Source organism: Anastrepha ludens, chromosome 2 (assembly GCF_028408465.1).
Source record: "Anastrepha ludens isolate Willacy chromosome 2, idAnaLude1.1, whole genome shotgun sequence".
NCBI classification, from domain to species: Eukaryota; Metazoa; Arthropoda; class Insecta; order Diptera; family Tephritidae; genus Anastrepha; species Anastrepha ludens.
This window is the reverse complement of record NC_071498.1, coordinates 96,813,279-96,835,382: the sequence shown is the minus strand read 5'-3', so window position 1 is coordinate 96,835,382 and position 22,104 is coordinate 96,813,279. Positions and strand designations below refer to the sequence as shown.

The 22,104-nt window shown below is 37.7% G+C and overlaps 1 protein-coding gene across 5 annotated transcripts in view; it reads right to left on the bottom strand.

The window, feature by feature from the left end:
- The window catches only part of LOC128854836 (uncharacterized), a 153,475-nt gene extending 131,679 nt beyond the window's left edge, over positions 1-21,796 (bottom strand). Inside the window, exons 1-2 of one of the 5 annotated variants that reach the window (XM_054089253.1) lie at positions 21,340-21,796; positions 10,423-10,664 (exon numbers count right to left, since the gene is read on the bottom strand). The gene's annotated coding sequence lies outside the window, so the exon portion shown is untranslated. The remainder of the gene's footprint in view (positions 1-10,422; positions 10,665-21,339) is intronic. The other 4 variants (XM_054089256.1, XM_054089252.1, XM_054089255.1 and 1 more) reach the window with 4 other exon arrangements.
- Between the last annotated feature and the right edge of the window lie 308 nt (positions 21,797-22,104).

The following is a 22,104-nucleotide window of genomic DNA, read 5'->3' as shown; positions in this document are numbered from 1 at the left end:
AGTAGAAATGGAGAGTCGTTATTAAAGCTGCAGAGCAATAAGAATTGTCATCGAAATTGCATACTCGGCCAAATTTGGATTATTAAATGGAAAATAAATGTAAAAGTAAAAGCAAGGGCAGCAAAGAACATTCTAACAAAAAACAAGCTTACCCAACATAGGGAGCAGGCCATTAGTGATGAGGCGAGTGTGAGAGCTTACAAACGTGCACACATACACTCTTAGAGATACCCTCAAGTCGACGAGTGCTGCGTACAAGTGAAAACACTCACTTGAAGGCATCCCCCTATGCGACAGCAAAACAAGTGAAATGAAATGAACTGAAAGTGAGCACATTGCGTCGGATGCGAATGGGAGGGATATGGCGCGCATAGATGTAGAACAGGCCCAACGGAGTAAGCGGTGCATTTCACTAAGATTTAACTTTTCTTTAACTCTCCAATTAGTTTCGTTTATATCTTAAAATGGAATTTGCGCACAAAACCCACAGCAAACGCGCCACATATACATATGTACTATATGACGCCGTATCGTAGTTAAAAGGTATTCAGCACAGCTAATTTTGGACCTACATGTGTATGTATGTATATTCCAATAACTTAAATCAAATCGCTATATAAATACTAAATCATGTTTCATCATTTACGGACTTCTAGAGAAAAAGTTGGAAAGATAGTTGCCAGGGGCGTAGGAAATACATTCATATAAATTTGAGTCCAGGGAAAACAGAGTTACTGCTATTCATGGTAATCGTAATGGTAATGGTTGTTCGGGTTAGGCTAAGGCCTTTATGCATTGCGACCAAATTGATCTATTGTGCGCCCCTAATTACTTAATTATAATTATTTAGTATACTGAGGAATCGAACAAGCTCCTTAGGAGGGAGCAATTGTAGGTCTCCCTCCTCTAGGAGGAACGAGCCCAGGATTCTGTGTCTCCTGTGGCCTAATGCTTCACAGTTGGTGATTAAGTGTTCCATAGACTCCTCTTCATCACAGCAGCACCTGCATGATCTAGTACAAGATAACCCTATTGTGTTAAAGTATTTATTAAGGCAAAGGGACCCGTAACTGCTCCACAGAGTAATCTAAGGCCCTTTTTATCTAGGGTTAGAGCAGATTTTACTCTGTTGGCATTGAAGTTCAAAAATTTTTTGGAGTGATTAAGGCCGCTTGTACCGTTCTAGAGTTCCCTGATTTTAGTTTGGGTCCTTTTTTTAGTTTCCTGCTTTATATTATTTTTGTTAAATCGAAAAATAGGGTTGGTCCAATAAAGAGCCCTTCTGCCCCTTTTCTGGCATAGAAGTCTGCCTTCTCGTTTCCTTCGTGTCCCTCATGTCCTGGTACCCAAATCAGTGAGACCTGATTATGAGTGGCCAGTTTGTAGAGTGCACTACTTCACTCTATTATGACTTTTGACTTGAATGTGAAGCTATTCAAGGCTTTGAGAACCGATTGGCTGTCCGAAAGTATTTTTATTTACTTTCTCGAACCCTCTTTTGGATATGATTTCCACTGTTTCCATTATGGCGAAGAGCTCCGCATGGAAAATCGTGGTATCTGTACTTAATGTTAGGGAGTTGTGTGCTCTATGCCCCATTATTCCTACTCCTACTGCTTGGAGCGTTTGGGAACCATCTGTGTACAATTTTTGTGAGTCATCATTTAGCCATGTTGGGTTAGTGTTCCACCCTTCCCTAGACGGGAAGATAACCTTGTATCTCTTTATAAAATTGAGTACGGTTTCCGTGCATTATGTACGGTTACCATGCATACTGCGTGTTCAACCCTATTCAAGATAGTGAGATGTCCAGTAAGATCTCCTGGTTTTTCTTTCATATGAAAAGAGAGTGCTTGCATAAAAGCTTCCTCTTGATTGCTAAATGTAGCGGTGGTTAGTTTAAAGGCGCTTCCATGCCAGCAGTTGGGGTAGTTCTCATGGCCCCTGTTATGCTTAGGCACGCCAGCCTTTGTACTTTACACAGTTTTGATATAGCAGTAGTTTGAAGTGTTTTAACAAATCATACCAAAGCTTCATACACATAGTACAATAGGTTTTACCATTTGAGTATATGTAAATCCAAAAGGTCATTTTAGGTTTCAGGCCCCAAGATTTACCCAAGATTTGTTTTGTTGTCCATAGGTTTTTCGTTGCTTTTTTTATTACTGAGTTGAGGTGGGCCTCCCAAGTGAGTTTTTTATCCAAGATAATTCCTAGATATTCAATCTCTTTCTTTAGAGTTACCTCTATTCCATTTATTCCCAGGGTGGATATATTTAGAACCCTTTTCCTGGTAAATGGGATAGTAGTGGTTTTTGAAGTGATAATCCCTCTTTTCTACACCACTTCCAGGTTATAATTAAGGTATCCTGCTTTAAGTCCTTTATGGTATTTCCGAGGTTGCCATTAATTATTACAGAAATGTCATCTGCATACCCTATTGGTTTATATCATTTACTGTTAGGGGTTTGAAGAAAAGAAAGAAGTGCAATATTGTCAAATCGCAAGATGTCGCTGGCTACTTGGCCTCGTTGTTTCGTGGGGTAAGCGTCCTAAGAACTTCATTCACAATAGGGCCATTGCTTCATGTGCTGTATGTCCAAGTCCATGACATCTAATTCAGGTCATAAAAAGTCTGGTTTCAAGTCACAATAATGTTCACCGCTCACTTTAACAGAATTGTCCATATTTTTTTCGAAGAAGAGCGATCCAATGACTCCGCACGCTTAAAACCGCACGCACACCAAACGGTGACTGGTTGTGTATAGATTTTTTCTTAAATGGCAGCACCCCAAATGTTTCACTTCTTCAGTTCAGCTTGCTAACGTATCCGTTTAGGTGGAAAATTCCCACATCGCTTAAAGCGCAATGCGCGAAATGTAGGATCAATTCCTGAAAAAAACTGTGCATCTCAAATAATTGCTGTCATATCCATCACCTTTGAGTCAGATGTTTTAACTAAGTGTCAATTAACTCAGTGGTTGAGTTAATGGTAATATCGCTTGTCTAGGTTCCCTTGGTCATAGGAAGAACGACGGAAGCGAAACAACGAGAGAATTGATACATCTGGATGAATCTTTAGCGGTGGCCCAAGAGAGCCTTCTCCGATGAATGTAAAGACGAATTTAATTGCACTTACTTAAACTGGGTAAAAGAGAAAGTCAGAAAAAGCACACGTTCACTCATTCATAAGCTTGCCATAAATTAGAAGCATCAGGCGGCGATGCAAAATCCGTTGCAAAGCGCTAAAACCACGAGGAACGTTTTGACACTGTCCGATCTGCAGAATTTATTCAACAAAGGCAAGCGATAATTGACGAGGACCCTTCAAAATCAATGAGGACCCTGCGAAGGAGCTTAATTTTTCTAAGAGCCTCATAAACATTAAGCATCCGTCCCGTTGTACATAAATATCTCTGGTATAAACCCTATGTTATGCGCAGAGCACAGTTTAAGTCGGCGCAAACACGAGAAAAGCGAGCTATCCGATCAAAACGCCTTCTAAATAAAATTAAATAAATACCCTTAAGCGCCTGAGATGTTATATATATATGTATATATATATATATATATTTTTTGTTTTTTGACTCCAAAATTTTGACTAAAACCAAAAGGCCAATCGCAGAAATGACAGATCGATATTTTCGAATCGATATTCCAAATCTAAGAGGTTCCTGTTGTCATGCACACGAAGTTTCCAGCCATGGTTATGGTTTTAGGTTATTTGAGCAACAAAGAGCACGTCACACTTCTTTACTCAAGGATTTCGTGTAAATTCTGTTGCATATTCTAGAGACAGTAGTGAAACCCTGGTTTGATAGCGTACGCGATGACAGCCCAGCAAGACTCTACTCCTTCACAAACAGCGGTGGTGACTCAAGATTGAATGGCTGAAAATTTCCATGGCCACATAACACTGAACTTATTGTCGCCTAACTCCCTAGACCTGGATTACAGCGTACGGAGCGTAGTTGAGCATGAAACCAATAAGCATTCTCATATCACCATTTCTTCTCTGAAGGCTGCAATTAATACCGTTATGGTCAATATGAGTACTTGATTCGAGCATGCAATCGTTTCCGGACCCGGATCGAGGATGATTTTGCAGGTAATGGAAATTTTATTGGATGATTTTATAGATAGGTAATAATTTTATAACAAGTAAAACATTCGAGAAGTTTCATTAAATTTTGCTCAAATAAAGGCTAATTAGTTTTACTGTCCAGTTGTCCTCAAAATTTCGTTAGCACCCTGATTTTAAAAATATCTCGTCGACGTATAAAAGTTTGCACCGATTTCGATTATTTTGAAAATAAAGCTTATCAAATGTGATATGTCCACCAAGCTTGGAAGTGCTCATTAAAGTGCCTCAAGAGATAATCACATATACTTAATAGTTTTCTGTGCCACGCCCATTTCCCAAAACTTTTAAATAATTGCATTTCTTGATTTATTGCAGCAAATTTTCTTTCGTATTCACTGAAATATAACAATTTTGGAAAGTGTGCTGTCCCTTCTTAATCCTACTTCATGACTAATCATATACTCGAACAGGAAAGCTTGAGTATATTTTTTAAAACCTTTTCTTCACTATGAAAAAACGCGATGATCGTTTTTATTCAGTACTGTATAATATTGTATAGTGCGAAGAGCAAATAATTGCAGAAAAATACTTCGAATATCAATGTTTAGTAAAAAATTTTTTTAAATATAATTCGCAACCCACAGTAGGGCGACACCAATGGTAAGCCCCCCAATTTTTAGGTAATGTTTTCTGGCAACTTCTTTTGTGCGGAGTGAAGTGTGAAGTCATTGATGCGCGCAAAATAACATCCAGCATTTTTAATAAATTTATGTATTCATTGTGAAAAATTCTAGCCCTCCTGAACTATGGTTACTTCTGATGCACAGGACGTTCTTTTGCGTGTTATGTTAGGTTAAGTTAAAGCGGTTGTCTACTGATGGAACACACTGGATGGAACTTGTCCTTATCTCTCCTAAAGCCAGTACGTACTTTTCAAAAATTTTAGAAGCTCCTTGATTTCAACTGAACTAAGATCTTCATTCATTAAAGAATTGTCGACCTGAAAAGATAAGTCTATGCCTCGATAGAGCAGAACAGTGGCTCAAAAAGTGCGGGATCCTCTTTTCCTCTTCCACATCTAGACAACTTCTGCAGAAGTTATTGCCAGTCAGGCAATGCCCCGTCAATCTGTTTGCTAAAACTGTGCTTATCTCGCCTTAGCAGAGATTCTGTGCGTTTAGCATTGAGAGTCGGCCACAATTGTCGGCCGATTCAGTATGTGGTTTCATTACGCCAACTTTCATTCGCTGCTTTTACAGTTTCCTCAAAGAAATGTAGCTTACATATTTGCAAGGGTATGCCTATATCTATTGTCTATGTACTCATCGGTCAATTTGGTGCCGAGTTTCGCTAGTTCAACGGCTCTGCACTTACCCTCAATGTCACAATGGCCCTTGTTACCTTTAAGTGAAATGACTCATCCCCCTCGTTTAGAGATGAGGGGCATTTCGAGGCTACTTTGGAGATTGTCGACTTTTTGCCTTACAGAGATTTTGAGTACATCTTGCGCTTTGCAGCAAAGACACCATGCCATATATAGTTTCAATGAGCTCAGACATCGTTTTCACACCTCATGTCAGCAGATGTCGTCGCTCAATCCATTTTAGAAAAATAATAATAATCCAAAATAAAAATCTCTTGCCCTTCAAAAGTGAGATCACCGCAATTGTTCACCATTTGTGCTCTTTGTCTAACAATAGGATAATAAATGCTCTAAGTAGTGACCGAAGTGATTTTCTGCACGCCTTAACTTATCTTACACTTATACTTATCGAACAAAGCTCAATTTACAGATAAAGGCATTTAAATTTTTCAAGAACTTTATTGCTCATATTAGACTGAAGCGCTGACTTTGTGCCCAGCTTCTATGTGTTATGTAACTTTAGTATTAATTCTTAAAAGTATGCTTGTATATTTGAGGGTGCGCCTAGAAACGAAACACTTGTACTTTTTCAGACTTAGTTTACCATGCAGAAAACTTTTACGAGTATATATGCAATCGTATGAGTTTGTTCATTTTTCTGGCTTTTGTAAAACAACTTTAAGCAGCCATCATTTAACCGCAACGATATGAACTAACAACACCCATCTTTACGATAGCGCACTACAATATAGCATTTTAATTTTGATGATTCCTACAGTTTTTAAGTTTTTGCAGCAAAGCTCGTATTGCGAATGTACTCCGTACAACTACTACTATATAATGTGTATTTCATATTTTTTAGGATTTCTTCTTTTTATTTTCATGTTTTTCTGAAGTGGTCTCCTTCTGGAATACAGCAAACACTTGTCGATGAACTGCCGTCACGGCTCATAAGGCAAGCGAGCGCAATGTTGACGACGACTACGACGAGTTGGCGCTGCTGCAGGAGCACAAGTGCAAGAACATGAAGAGCAAGAGCAAGAAAAAAGGAAGACGATAAAAAAATTAAAAGAACTGGAAGCACTCAAAGCTATCCAATGCTTCATTGCTTCAATTCTTCATCCACAGTACATTTATGGTGCGCCAAAGCCACCGAGTTAAGTCGCGTCAATGTGATGGTACAGTGAGGAGGACTGATGTCAAGATTCAGAGTACAATAGCGCAAATATACAAACTCTTGCAGAAGCGCTTGCCAAGCATAAATATTTTTGCAGAAGCACGTGCTCAAAGTGTTTCTAAGGGTGGGATATTGGGGATTCGAACCCCTATCAGATTGTATTAAATATTGTAGATATTTCGGTGCTAAAACATTTAAACGAAAATTCAGAGTTTCAATATATGTATATATCATGGGCCTTTTTGGGTATTTGGTCGAGCTCCTCATCCTATTTGTAGCGTGCATCTTGATGTTGTTGTAGGGGCCAATAGTTTTAAACCCTCTCCGAACAGCAGATGGTTTTTTATGAGAAGCTTTCTCATGGCAGAAATAAACTCGGAAGTTTGCCATTATCTGCCGAGGGGCTACCGCTTATAGAAAAAAAAACCTTTTCTATCACTTAGTGTCTCTTGCAGGGAGATTTGAGCCTGAGCGCTACTAAACTGTAGTCACGCACCAGCCCATTAGGCTATAGCGGCCGCCCATTACTGGCGCTAGAAAAGATCCAGCTAAGCCTGCTGAAGTCAGTGTGCTCTTACTGATCCGTAAGTTCTTAAAAACGGGGCTTGGAGAATATTTTTGAGTAGTCGAATATGAAGTTGTATTTCGTCACCGTCAGAATTTTCGTCAATGTGGAAAACGCTGAGCTGATCCACAAATGAAAAAGCGGGTATTTTCACAATATGTTTTTTTAACCTCCTTTGACTGACCTTAAAATTGCTATTTATTTGCTAAACCTAAGTCTACGGTGACCTGAAACCTGCAGTGTGTTTCAACATGAGCGAATACTCGTGACTATGAAACAAGCTGCATTGTAGGTCAGGTCTTCACAGGGGTAATAGTGCAATCGATCGTAGATTGTATAAGTCATGCTGCCATAAAATCTCCTCCTAATGTTATCTAGGCTCTTTTATGTAGAGACATTCTTAGAAATTGCACCGCAACTGAGCTAGTTAGAAGACGAACTTACCTTAAATCAGTCAACTTTGTCCAGTATATGGACATCCATTTATTCTCAATCTCTAATCAAGCTCTAGATCAGGTCGGTCTACATCGAGCAAGCCAACAATAGATGAACCATGGAACCCTCTTGTGAGGTCTGGCTGAGAACGAAAACAGAACTAGAACCCTCATCAATCCTGACCGACCGGTCGCGACTTTCGATTAGTACAGTAGTTGGTATCATCACCAGGCAGTAGTTGGTATCATCTGTTGCAGCTGCAGGAACGAAGAAGAAGTGAAGAGCGTAGAACACATTCTATGCCACACGCCCACTCTGGCCAAAACGCTACATCGCTGTCTAAGCTCCTACTTCTTTCATGTCCGACAAACTTGGAATCCGTAGCTATACACAGCTACCGTTCCGCCACATTGAGGATTAGAGGGGAGGCTTTAGTCCAAACAATTAGCATCGCAATGGGCATCCAGGCTTAAGTGAGCCCCTTTACACTCTAATGGAGAGAGTAACCTTTTCTATAATACCAGCACTATTAATTTTTTCGACATTCAAATTTGGGGTTTCTTCTTGCCAGCTGCCCACTATCATCATGAATTCAAAAGGATTATTAGTATTGCTTCAATAACTCTGGAAATTCATTACAAATTATACATTCTCGCCGATGCTGAGATTTGCACCTATCGGGAAGATCTCTAAAAATTTTGTAAAAAGTTTTCTTACTCCTCTCAATCCTTTTACTTTTAGATATTTCTGACACAATCATTATATCGAAATAACGATCAGAGTGCAAATTGAGCCCTTGGAAAATTCTTATGTCTAAAATATTGAAACCTAGCATTTCGTTTCAAAATAACGATTTATGTATACTTCTAATGCTACAAAATATGTAATATATTTATTATGTCTCGAATCTGGTGAAGCCGATCAGTTTCAGTCCATTAGAAGAGGAGGCTGAAAAGTTGTACCGTACGAAGGGATCTCTGAACATGCGTGACTGCAACTTAGAGAAACTTTAACGCCAATTACACTGTATAACACAGCAAATTACAAAGTTCCGACATTGGATTCTGGTATATGGAACAATGTAAGTGTATCGGCGATTTGAAAGTTTACGTCAACAACATTTTTAAGGGGGATCAAAGTGCCTCCCTTTTGCAAATTGTGCAAATGTGTGGTACATCAGCATAAGAAACTATGTGACACTTATAAAGGGTATTTCAAAAGTGACCCCTAGAGATCAGTAGTGAATAATTCCTAGACAGTACCTTTTTTATGTCATCTGTGCAATTTGTCAAGTAGGCAAACGTACAATTCACGATAGAACAACGCATTAAAGTTATTGAAATTCATTATGAAAATGGTCCATCTTTAAGGACAGCGTATCGGAAAATTTGGTAGAAATAATAGTCCGAATGAGTCGACAATTCAAAGGTTGGTGAAACAGTTTCAAGTAACTGGTTCTGTCGACGATAGAGAAAGGACCAAACACTAGACGTTCTACTGAGAATATTGCTGCTGCTGCTTTAGCGCAAAGTGTTGCCTTCAACCCTCAACATCGATATTTCGACGTTCTCAAAAATTTGACATTCATGAATCGACTGTTTGCCGGATTTTACCTGCCGAGTGCTCTTCGTGAGCATTTAAATTATGTGATTTTTCACATATAATATACATGTTTTATTTTAAAACAACATCTATTCACGTTCCTTTATTTTAGAAGGGAAAAAAATATTCATAAGGAGGGATAAAATGTACCAAAAAGGTGTTTGTCATAAAATACTAGTGCAAGTCTCTTAATGCACCGAAGCTGAAGATTCAACAAAAATTTCTAAGTCATGATGGAAAATATGTATGTTTAAGGGCTAATGCGGGAGTGAGTATTTAAAAAAAAATGTTGTGCTAGAATTTTAATTTGGTGATTTTTCTTTTCAAGCATAAATCCACCAAACATGCATAAACATTTCATATCTGCACACAATTGTCCATTGCACGCAGTTCAATGTCTACAACTTATGCAGTACATTTGATTGGCGGTGCTCAGTGGTCTTAAAAGTAGGTTATTACGCACTATATTTTCTTTTAATTGTTCTTAAGACCCCCCCTTACGAAAATTTTGGATGCACCAGTGTGCGAACCTATACGTGAGTGTGTAAGGAAATCATCTTGCCACATTCAAGTTCTTGTACTCCCATCTTCTACCCTTCATTGACGGTACAGCACGACATGCGCTTTTACTAGCGTTTAATTACACTATGCTAAGCGGACGCGGGTGCAAGCGCAGATTTAAACGCGTAAAGCGCGCCAATGTTCACGACTACTGAGTTGAGATGATACAGCTTTTTGCTCTGTAATGGGATGCTATTGATTGTGTGCGGATAAAGAATTCTTCCTATCCCAATACCTTGCCAATGTCATCGCCGTCGCCGTCGTCGTTGTCGTTGTCGTTGTCGTAGTTATTTGTTGGCGGCACTTCTACGTCTCGGAACGACAAAAAGCGGGAAGCAAGCAAATCCCCAAGAATCAATTGGTGTCGGAAGCTTTACTACGCTACCAATGCAACAAATTGCATGCACTCAATGTGAAAGAGGAAGTACAGATGATGCACTGCACGTTTCTTGGGCTTCGATGATCGACAACCGACAACCGTCAATCGGCAACGGGAATAGCAATAGATATTACGGACATAGCGGCAGCAAGGAACAAGTGTATGTAGGGTGGCACAATCATCAGATTCAAGCATACATTGAAATTTACATATGTACATACATGTATGTATGCAAACCGTGTAGCGGGTTACTCACGTGCATGTGATATACGCTCGTTTATTGACTGGGACTTCGCAGGGTATTTTTATTTGATATGCCCATGCCCGCGTTCATTTATACGGGTATATCTCGATATAGATATTTAATACTCGTATCTCGCCTTGATGCGTCGCCTCATGTGCGGTTTCTCTTGATATTTTACTTCTCTTCTTAAATCTTTGTGCGATAAGCTAGTTGATATTTTTTGTTCTTATTTTTATTTCTTTAATGTCTTCAGGCTAAAAATGAACCAGAAAAAATGCATGCATTTAGCTACATACATACACGTTTATATACTTACACACGCATACACAAATAAAACGCATTTTTATGAACCAAGCGAGAAGCTCAACACCTATTTCCTATTTATTTTGTTCTTTGTTGTTTGTTTCATGCTTTTGTTTTTATTTTTTTTTTTTTGTTTTGATTCTAGTACAGCAGTGAACGTGGGGAATCAACCAAATGTTTCAAAAAACGTTTCATTTATATCAAACAATTTTCTTTTAACTATAATGCAGAGCTTATAAGTACTTCTGTGAATTGATTAGCCTCAATATTGCACATACATACATAAATACGAGGGTTGGCTTTTATATTTTGCGCCCAATAATGAAAACACAGTAAAATAAAAATGGAAGTGGATTTATTGTTTTTCAAAATGCTCTCCTTGGAAGTCGATGCACTTTTGCATTTGCTTGAACTAATTTTCAAAGACCCTTTCAAAAACGTTGGCATTACATTTTATTTTTGATATACGGGCGCAAAACGAAATCAATAGGTGCCAAATCACCTCTGCAATTCGTATGACTCATTAATTCGATCAGTTGAGTGCTCAAACAATCGCTTGTGTGAACCGATACGTGAGAGATTGCATTGTCTTAGCGAAGGATGATTCGTCTTCGGCGGTTAGTTATCCTTAATTCTCCGTAAACTTGTAGCAAACAAATGATTGTGTGGCACTCAGAATTACCTGTTTTAAGTGTCTCTAGTGCTGCAGTAGCGACATGACTGATTTCCCGAAAAAATCCGACGACTATTTGCTTTGAGGTGTTTCTGTTTGGATTCAGCTTGGCGTCTTGGAACATCCATGCTGTTGATTGCTGTTTTATTTCCGGCCCATATGCATAGATTCAAAATTCGTCACATTGGAAACTATTTTTTTAGGACGTGCACGAGATCAGCGCACCTAACAGACCCCAATGTGTTTACTTAAGAGTAGGTTCATAAAGCAGACGGCTACTTACAAATTTTCTAGTCATCAGAATAGCTCCAACGAAGTTCGAGTTTTCACTTTAACTCGCAATTAAAACTAAACTAATACAATTAGAAAATACTTGTCAAAAGTCGAAACTTGTGAACAAACCGTTAGACAAACAATTTCCCCACTTCCATGCACTGCTACGCCCGGAACCATCTTCCGATACGATTTTATTTGCGTGCATGCAAACAAAAATATCTTTAAAAAAAACAAATTAATAACTTGAGTAATTGTCTTTAATTGCAAGCTCCAATCGAGTCGTAAACTTTCCTTCTTCAATTTGTACACATTTTGCAGAAACAGAATCTAAGTAAATATTTTCCAAACACAAGTGGTATAAAGTTGTTGAAATATGTAATTTGTTGCAAAAATTATAACTTTCTGAAAGTATGTAAATTATGTGTGCATCTGAATATATGAAATGAAATGGGTAAATATGCGGAGTACGGAAAAGATAAATTCTATGATGTTAGCAAATGCTGGTCGACATGTAGAAAGAACAAACTTCAGCCTTCATGGAAAATTCAAAAATTCAGACTTACTTTCAAAAGCGTGGTAAAATTAAAATTTAGCAAATTAAGTAACACAAAGGCGTGCATTAGCACAAGTGTGAGAGAGTAATACGAACTTAGATATTTATGTGTGTGTGTGTATGCGCCTGTATTAATGATTGAGTACGTGGGTTTTATCCCAGTGTGAGGCAATGCAGATTTTGCGCCGTGTGATATGTATATCTACAAGTTTGCAAAAAAATTAAATTTGTCTCTTAATTTTTACGTAAAATAACAAATATTATTATTTGGGGAAAAAGAAATACATTATTTTCCCAGTAGATGGCGGTAGGGATCGATGAAACAATTTAAAGTTTATGCTCGTTGTCAAGGTGACATTTCACAATAAAAACATTCTGTTGCTGTTTTTTTTTTTTGTTCCATTCAGTTGTGGGTTTCAAGGTGTTAACAATGGAAGTCAACAAAAAGAAAATTCGTACATTTTACAATTTTTCTTTGATAAAGGCGAAAATGCAAGCAAAGCCGCTGAAATTGTGAATGGTGTTTCTAGTCTCGATACGGCAACAGCTAATTACGAGGGGTGCCTTTTATATGTCGGGATTTGGCAATCCTGATGTTGCAATCTGGCAACTGACAGCTGTATCGCAAAGTTTGACATTTTTTGGCTTTTACGTACTCAGAACGTTTTGAAATATCAGCGCTATTTGTGTTGTTTACAGTAACTTAAAAGATTCATCACGGTCCAAAAATAGAATTAAATCGAGAACATTTTCGTGCGATTATTTTTTACAACTTTCGACGTGGATCAACTCAGCAACATTGCATGGATGGACTTAATTCATTTTTTGGCGATGAAGCTCCATCTAGGACCAGTGTTTATCGATAGTATGTTGAATTCAATCGTGGTCGTAGTTCACTCCAAGACGAATTTCGTGAAGATCGTCCAAAATCAGTTGTTGTTCCGAAAACCATTGATGCTAAGCGCGAACTGATATTGCAAGATCGTCATGTGACCTATCGTGAGATTGAGACAATCTTAGGCATTAGTGGGACCAGCATACATTCAATATTGCATAAACATTTGACTGTCAAAAAAATTTGTTCGCGTTGGATCCCACACAATTTGTCAATCGCTCAAAAAAAGGCTCGTGTCGATTGGTCGAAGGAAATGCTCAAAAAATACGATCGCGGGGCTTCGAAACACGTCTATGACATCGTGACAGGTGATGAATCATGGATTTACGCGTGTGAGCCCGAAAGTAAACAGCAGCCGACTGTATGGGTGTTCCAAGATGAGCCAAATCCAACAAAAGTTGTTCGCGCACGAAGCACTTCCAAGCAAATGGTCGCCTGTTTTTTCGGAAAAACTGGACATGTCGCAACCGTACCACTAGAACAACGCGGAACAGTAAATTCTGAGTGGTACACAACCATTTGTTTGCCAGTTGTCTTCCAAGAAATTAGGAAAACCAACCGCCAAAGACGGATCACTCTTCACCAGGACAATGCGAGCTCTCACACGTCGGCTCAAACAACTGCATTTTTGAGCACCCAAAACATCGAATTAATGGGTCATCCGCCGTATAGTCCTGACTTGGCACCGAATGATTTCTTTTTATTCCCGTACGTAAAAAACAAACTGAGAGGTCAACGTTTTTCGACACCTGAAGAAGAGGTTGCGGCATTCAGAATGCATGTTTTGGAGGTACCTCATTCAGAGTGGCAAAAGTGCTTCGACAATTGGTTCAAACGCATACAAAAGTGTATAGATCTTCATGGAGAATATTTTGAAAAACAATAAAGTGATTTTCGATGATTAAAATTTGTTTTTGTTCTCTAATCCCGACATATTCGCGAATTCGGTTTCGCCGATTCCGTTCAGGCATTTTTGATGTTTCTTTCGATAAAATCACAGAAATAATCGATAAAACCTGCCGGTCACGGCAGGTTAGTAGTCGTAGCATCGCCCAGGAGCTAAAAGTCGCGTTCAATAATCGGGGTGCGGATAAACATTTTGCATGCAAATACAACAACAATCATGTGATCCTCATGGAGATCACATTGGTTCAGTTTATGATTCGTTCTGTTCATTATGTTTTTCGTCAATAGTTTGCAGCATATCCTTTTCTAATAGCACCAGCAAGTCAATGTATAGTTAAATATGAAATTATATGAAGTGAATTACAAAAGCATTTATTTCAGAGATAAATTTAATGTTTAATAAGATATTTTGCAAAAAACTGGAATGGTGTGTTATTAAGCATAAGCTGCTATGTCAAATCGATAAGCCCTTGAAAAACGCGAATTTACAGTTGTAATAACGTATTAATATATTATTTTATTTTATTTTTTATTATTTAGTCTATGAACAAGCTTCTTACAGACTAATTACAACGAAAAGCAGAATAACTACCGAACATGATTTAAATATCTAAAAAATAGATACAAAATAAATAAAAATATACTTTTCGGGTATGAAAAATCTAGTTGGATAGAACCCGAGATTAAATTAAATTCACTTAATGCTCGACCAAGAACCATTTAGCACCACAGAAAGGTAAAGAGCTACCAAGAATATTGAATATTTTGAAATTAATTCTTTCCAAAAAAAAATGGGCAGTCAAAACTTCCATTGATTATACTATAAACAAATAAAAGCGAGAGGACTTATCTTACTTCCAATAACTTTAGGTTAAACCAAAGCAGACGTGATTGATAGGTTGGAATTGGTTCAACAAAGTTCAATGAACATAGAGTTTTTCTAAGAAAAAAGTTTTGAACCCACTCAATTCTTTTTGTGTATATTATATGACTTGGCATCCAAATGAAATTAGCGTATTCCAAATTGGATCGAGCGAAAGACGTATATAATAATTTCAGAGTGCAAGGGTCAGCGAATTTGGAATTATAGGTCTTTCATCTCCTATGATGTCATGTTCCCGACAGCAATTGCTGTGTAGAATACATTCACATAAAATTATTAGAAATATTTTAAAGATTGAATCCAAGTCTTTATTTTTCTTGAAATTAACTAATCGTCTAATTTCGTCTTGTTTTAAGTATCCCGAATACATTTTATTTATTTATTTTAATAATCTATAGTACAAATTACCTTACAGACAAAACAAAAATGTAAAGAAAAACAAGCCAAATTTGGCAACTAAAATATTACCAATCCAAATAAGTAATTGAAAATCAAAAGGAACAAGGAAAACCGCATCACAAGCTCACTCAAAGATGAAAAATGCTCTGGTCGTCCAGTTGAAGTTGATGACATCCTAATCAAAGCAATAATCGATTCGGATCGTCACAGTACAACAGTGAGATTGCAGAGAAGCTTCATCTATCACATACATGCATTGAAAATCACTTAAAAGAACTTGGCTATGTTCATAAACTCGATACTTTGGTTCCTCACGAACTGAAAGAAACGCATTTAACGCAACGCATAACAGCTGCGATTTGCTAAAGAAACGTGATGAAAAGGATCCATTTTTAAAACGACTGATAACTGGCGATGAAAAATGGTTTGTTTACAAGAAAATCAAGCAAAAAAGATCGTCTATCAGGCCAGGTGAACCAACTCAAACAACATCAAAAGCTGATATTCTTCAAAAGAAAGTTTTGTTACCAGTTTGGTGGGATTACAAAGGAATTGTCTACTTTGAACTCTTACCACCCAACCGAACGATCAATTCTGATGTCTGCATTGAACAACTAACGAAATTAAACAATGCAGTTAAAGAAGAAAGCGGCCCGAATCGACAAATCAAAAAAGTATTGTATTCCATCATGAGAATGCAAGGGCACACACATCTTTGGCCACTCGGCAAAAATTATTGGAGCTTGCTTGGGATGTTTTGCCACATCCACCATATAGTCCTGATCTTGCACCATCTGATTACTTTTTGTTTCGATCTTTACAAAACTCCTTGAATGGTACACATTTCAATAATGATGATGATGCTAAATCGTACCTGATTCAGTTTTTTGCTGATAAAAACCAGAAGTGTTATGAACGTGGGATTATGATGCTGCCTGAAAGATGGCAAAAGGTCATTGATTAAAATGGGAAGTACATTACAGAATAAAGTTATTTAGTTCCATGAAAAAATTGTCTTTGATTTTCTAAACAAAATCCGCATTTACTTAGTTGCCATCCCAATAAATTCAATATTCATCAAATAATTTTACTTTTTTTACAAAATTAGATCTAGATAAAGCGAAACCAACCAGGATCTAGTTGAAGCGAAATCAAGCTAGACTTGGATAATGAATTATAGTCTCAAGGTACAATAGGTGCATTACTTGCAAATTTAGTCTGAAGTTTTCCCTCATAAAATGGGTAAAAATTGCGAGGAATTCTTTATGGAACATTAAAGCTTATCCGCTCAAGTTGAACTGGACAGTCGATGATGGCATTAACAACACTGAAAATTAAGGAAAGTGAGCTTTAGCCAAGAATTATAGATGGAATCAAAACGTAGGGAACCCAATGCCTGCTCAATAAATATTTTTTGAGCGAGCCCAATTCTATTTATCGGAAGTTGGTCGTAAAGTCTCGAACAATTCTTGTAGAAGAATGTAACACATTGTTTATGTGTCTTCTTCTTCATAATACCAAAATAGAAGTTTTTCATTAGTGCTGACAGCACCCACAAAAATGATCCGGATCGTTCCAGTGGGAATTTTCGTAATACTTAGTTCGATAGCACAAGAAGACACGCTAAATGACTATTAGTTAGCAGAAATATGTATATTTGACATATGATGTGCATATATTTTATTCGATTTGATTTCTGATCTTTCTTTATTCCACATTCTCTTTTTCAGAAACGGGTACACCTGTACTGTTCTTATAACAGAATTTAATTGTTGTTGTTTTTGTTTTTTGGAGCCAAATTGCGTCATTCCTGAAACATTTATAGATTGATCAAAATCGGGAAGACTACCATCAATTTCTGGATATCCTGCTTTATGGAAGCAATTTTGGATTAGTGTTGCTTTTACTTTACTGCAAGATGTTTTAATGAAATACACAGCTTCAAGTACACTAATAGCTTTTGATAGCGCAGAAACTTATCTTGCAGTGCCAGATTTAGGTAGCAAGTGTTTTAAAATGTCAGCATCTACAAAAAAATTAAAAATTACTGCCGTTGTGTTTGGAGGCAAAAAAAGTCGATTTTTGGTAAGTTGAATTCCATTGGGTGACATGCTGCGTTATCTATATAAAGACTGGAATTTTAACTTTCGGGGCTTTCATTTTTCTTGCGTCCTAAGGATTTTTTAGAATTTTGTCCGTTGATGAAATATAAAAATCGTTTTGATCAAAATGATTTCAAACATACGTTGTGTCCACGTCCGCTGTACGTAAGCGAATACATCCTTTGTTAGATGTTTGGCTGAACTTGTGGCTCCAATCAGTGGTGTGCCTTTAAACGTTGTTGCACTAATAGATCTACCCACGGTTTGATGGAGCCTCCGAACGATAGATGTTTTTTATGAGGAGCTTTTTCATGGCAGAAAAGCACTCGGAGGTTCGCTATTACCTGCCAAGATTGCGACCGCTTTTAGTGCTTCATTTGGTGTTTCATATCCACAGTGGGGTTCAAACGCGGAGTAGCAGCCACCCACTAACGTCTTCTTAAACGCATTATACCTACACAGAGTGACGTACAATTTTTTCGGTTGATTAATTTGAAAAAATCGAAATACAAAACAAAAATTTTAAAATTATTGAATAACTTTAAATAAATAAATAAAATTTAAATTTTAAAGTTATTCTATTTGTGAAAACATTTTTTAAATTTTCAAATCCAAAAAAATCAATAAAAGTAATAAATTAAATTTTATTATATGGTTAGTGCTTTACATTTTGAAATAAAAAATAAATAATAAATGAAAATATTAGTAAGTCAAATGAACTTAATCCTGCGGATAATAACAATATCCTACTATTTTCGGTTCACCTACCACCAGGCCCGTCGAGGGGGGGGGGGATCGGGTACTTTTTTCCCCCGGGCCCGGAGTTTTCAGAAGGGCCTGGACTCGAGATTATACGTATTTATATGAATTAGACATCATTTGAAAGGGCCCGCATTTGCAATTTTCCCCCGGGGCCCGGATTTTCCCCCGGGCCCGGATATGCTCTCTACGGCCCGCCCTGTCTACCACTTAAGGTGACCCATTGTAAGTTTGTTTTGCTCACTTTTCTTTGCTTGGCTTCAGTTTCTATGACAAACTGATAGCTTGGTACGCTGTGAGAATGATCTGCAACAAAACGCTTAATACGCAAAATATGTTCTAACAATGCCGTTATTAATAAGAAATTAATTAATGTATATAATAATTTAATATAAAATTGGCGATCAGCGACGAAAAATTGCAAAAAGAAATGAACACATCCGGGGGTATACGAGCATATATACAGAAATTTTCAATATCAAAGACCAACGAAGCGCTGTCAAGCGAATTGTTTACAAGTAAAGGGGCTATAGGCCAATTCGCTTAAGAGCGCAAGTAGGGCGGGTGAATATTTTTTGGGTATGTCTTCACCGCTTTCGCGACATGAGGCAAAACGTTATCATCGCAGATTGAAGATTGCAAAGATAATTTTTCCAATTGTTTTAACATCTGTCAAAGTTACAAATTCATCCAGCTGTAAAAATTATTAAAAAGTAGTATTGAAATTCCGGCGCAATTGTAAATATGCAACGTGAATTTGATCGTGAAGTCGGTCGTTAGAATGAAAAAGTTTGAGCGTGAGTGCAATCTTTTTTAGCATATATCACTACCATACAGAGATTTGTCCGAAGTGAAGAAAACGTAAACGCTGCAGCAGCCAGTACCGAAAAAGACTCAAAATTAGCTGAATTAGGCGTTGCCAGAAAGTCAACCCGGCTTTTTTACGGTTGAACTTGGGTCTACATCAATATAAATTGGGATGACACAGGAGTTGAAGCCGAAAGAAAACAGACAGCTTCGTGAGTTTCCTAATGTAGACCGTGGATCCGGATTTTGACCAAAACATCACCTTCTCGGACGAGGCGCATTTTTGGCTCAGGGAGACTATGTAAACAAGCCAAATTTTCATTGTGGAAGCAAGCACAATCTACAAGTGTTCGACTAAATATCAATGCATCCGCCAATGAGGGCCTTTTTGGTGCGATTTATGCCATGGCGGCATCATCGGAACTTATTTCTTTCGAATTGAAGTAGCTGGCAATGGTTCTCGATAAGGAAATAGGTTAACCGATGCCATACCAGCACACAATGCTCGAAGTTGTGAAGGAGAAATTTGACGGCAGGGTCATCTCATACGGGAGTTATTAATTGGCCGTCCTGCGAATTTTCTCTGGGTCTAAGTCAAGTAGTAATTCAAGCAAAATAACCACTTTGGGCAAGAACGAGGCAAACATTCTAGGCTCTATTGCCAGAATAACGTCGGATATATTGGACCGTTTCAATCAAAAATTGAATCCACAGCTTGAAGTAACCGACTGCTTGAAGTATGGATGTAGCTCCAATATAAAACTAGAATCAATTTGATAGCTCACCACGTTGCTGCTTTAATTAAATTTCTTTTCCTATCGTTAACCACTTCATCAGACTCTAGTGGCGCTTTTTCCACCAACCGATCGAGAGGAGGCTGGAGGAGTTAAATTGAAAAGTCGTATGAATAGCTGATGATAAAAGTTTAAAATTATTCATATAAAGTCTCTTTGTTCCTATAAACGGATCGTAGTAGAAAAGCATTCCTACGGAATAGGCATTTTAAATTTTTCTACATATAACATTTGAATACATATAAATTCAAGCGATTTATATGAAAACATGCATGCGGTATTTGAGGGCATGCATATATTGACAATCTTTCCGAAACTTTTACTTATATTTTCTTTTTTGCTCTTTTTCAGACAAGACGTGGAATTAGAAGCATCAGTCGGCGATGCAGAATCAGTTTCAAAACGCAAAACCACGAGGAAAGTTCTGACAGTGTCCAATCTGCACAATTTATTCAAGAAAAGCAAGCGATCGTTGACGAGGATCTATGAAAATTATTGAAGGCCTAGCGAATGAGCGAATGTCCATGAATCCGCTATAAATCCTTCGTTCCTACGTAAACCAGTAAGCATCCTCATCACACCGTTTCTTTTCTGAAGGCTGCAGTTTATACCGTTATGGTCAATATGAATAAGGAGCATTTGATTCGCGCATGCAATCGTTTCCGGACCCGGATCGAGGGGGTTATTGCAGCTAATGTAAATTTTATTGAAGGATTTATATATACATATATAATATAATAAGTTAATATTGTGTAAAAAATTCGTGACGTTTAATTAATTTTTGTCCAAAATAAAGCTAATTATTTTTACTCCCAAGTTGTCCTCAAATACCGTACGCACCCTGTTATCTGATTAGACGACTGATATGCATGTCCAAATTTTTTCTATTCTTATGTTTATGTTGCATATCGTACATACATATCTCAGTACAGTTTTTTTTTTTTCTGATTTCATTAATGTAGCAATTAATCCTTTTTCGAATGCTTTCTTTGCGCGCCTTTCAATTCAAGCGGAAAAATAAACAAAGATAAAATAAATTAATGCGCAAGCATTGCAGCTAGCTGCACATAGGTAAAGAAAAGAAGATGTTTAATGCAGAACAATGCAATAAAAATGAACAATACGAATAGAATGTGTACCAAAAAAAAACAAAACAATACTGAAAAAATGGGGAAACAAAATTATACTGAGGCCGCGTGTTACTTTAAGTATTATTTTTAGCTATCGTCGCGGCTGCATTTGCAGTAAGTCAAACAAAAACTGTAATATGAAACACATCAGCATAGCGAGCTGTAGAAAGTCAGCATATCGGCAGTAGTAGTGGCAATGACAGCAGGGTAACTGATAAGCTGTTGACAACAAACGCCACATATTCATCCCAACTACGATCGAGCGGCGCATAAAAAAAACAATACGCATAAACATTCAGCCGGCCAAATTGTCGTACGTCAAACTGTCTCACTGGCGGCGAAAACATCCATTTGCTTGCTACTTAGCTACAGACTCAGTCATATCAGCAAATGCCAAGTCGCCGCAATTAATGTTATCAATGATTTCTTTGTAAAATATAAATACTTACTACACATGCAAATATAACGAAACCCAGGGAAAGTACTTTTATATTATAAATATATTCAACACATACACGTAGAAGCGTCAACGTGTGCACTTTAGTAGAATCACAAATTAAACTCTCATTAACAGCCACCGTCGAATCTCTTACTTTTTTGAACCATTCACTTTTTAACACACTTTTCAATTTCAACTAACGCACAAAAGGAATTCCAAGATGGCGCCGAAAGCATTTCCGTTTTATAAGTATGCACACAAACACAACTCAAAAGCGTACGCATGAATGCTCACCTCTGTTTAGTGCTCAAGCATTCACCTACTCGTTTTTTATATTCACTTCAACGATTTATGCCACACTTACTACCATCATCAGCCAAATTCAATTACCCGCTCGATTTTAGTTTTCTTTTCTTATTTCATTTCCGTTTTTATGTTTTAGCATCCATAACGTTCGGCTGCTTGAACTCGACTGAAATTCGTTCAGAAGATGCTGCGAACTTGGAGCATTAAAAGGCTCATTTGCGTCGGCACGGTGCTGTCGCCGTCGCCGTCGTCAACATCGTCTGCATGTGTCGTTGCTGTTAACTGCTGCTGCCCTGCACACGAGGCTGCCGAAGCTAGCATGAATGCAAAGTGTACACTCAGCTATGTCAGCATTGATAAAGCGCCAAAACGGCACAGTAGAAAAACAGCATGAACATTGACGACGCCGACGGTAGTCCAGCGCAGAGGGAACAGTCAGATGAATGTCGAAAGGCTCAGCTGATGCGAA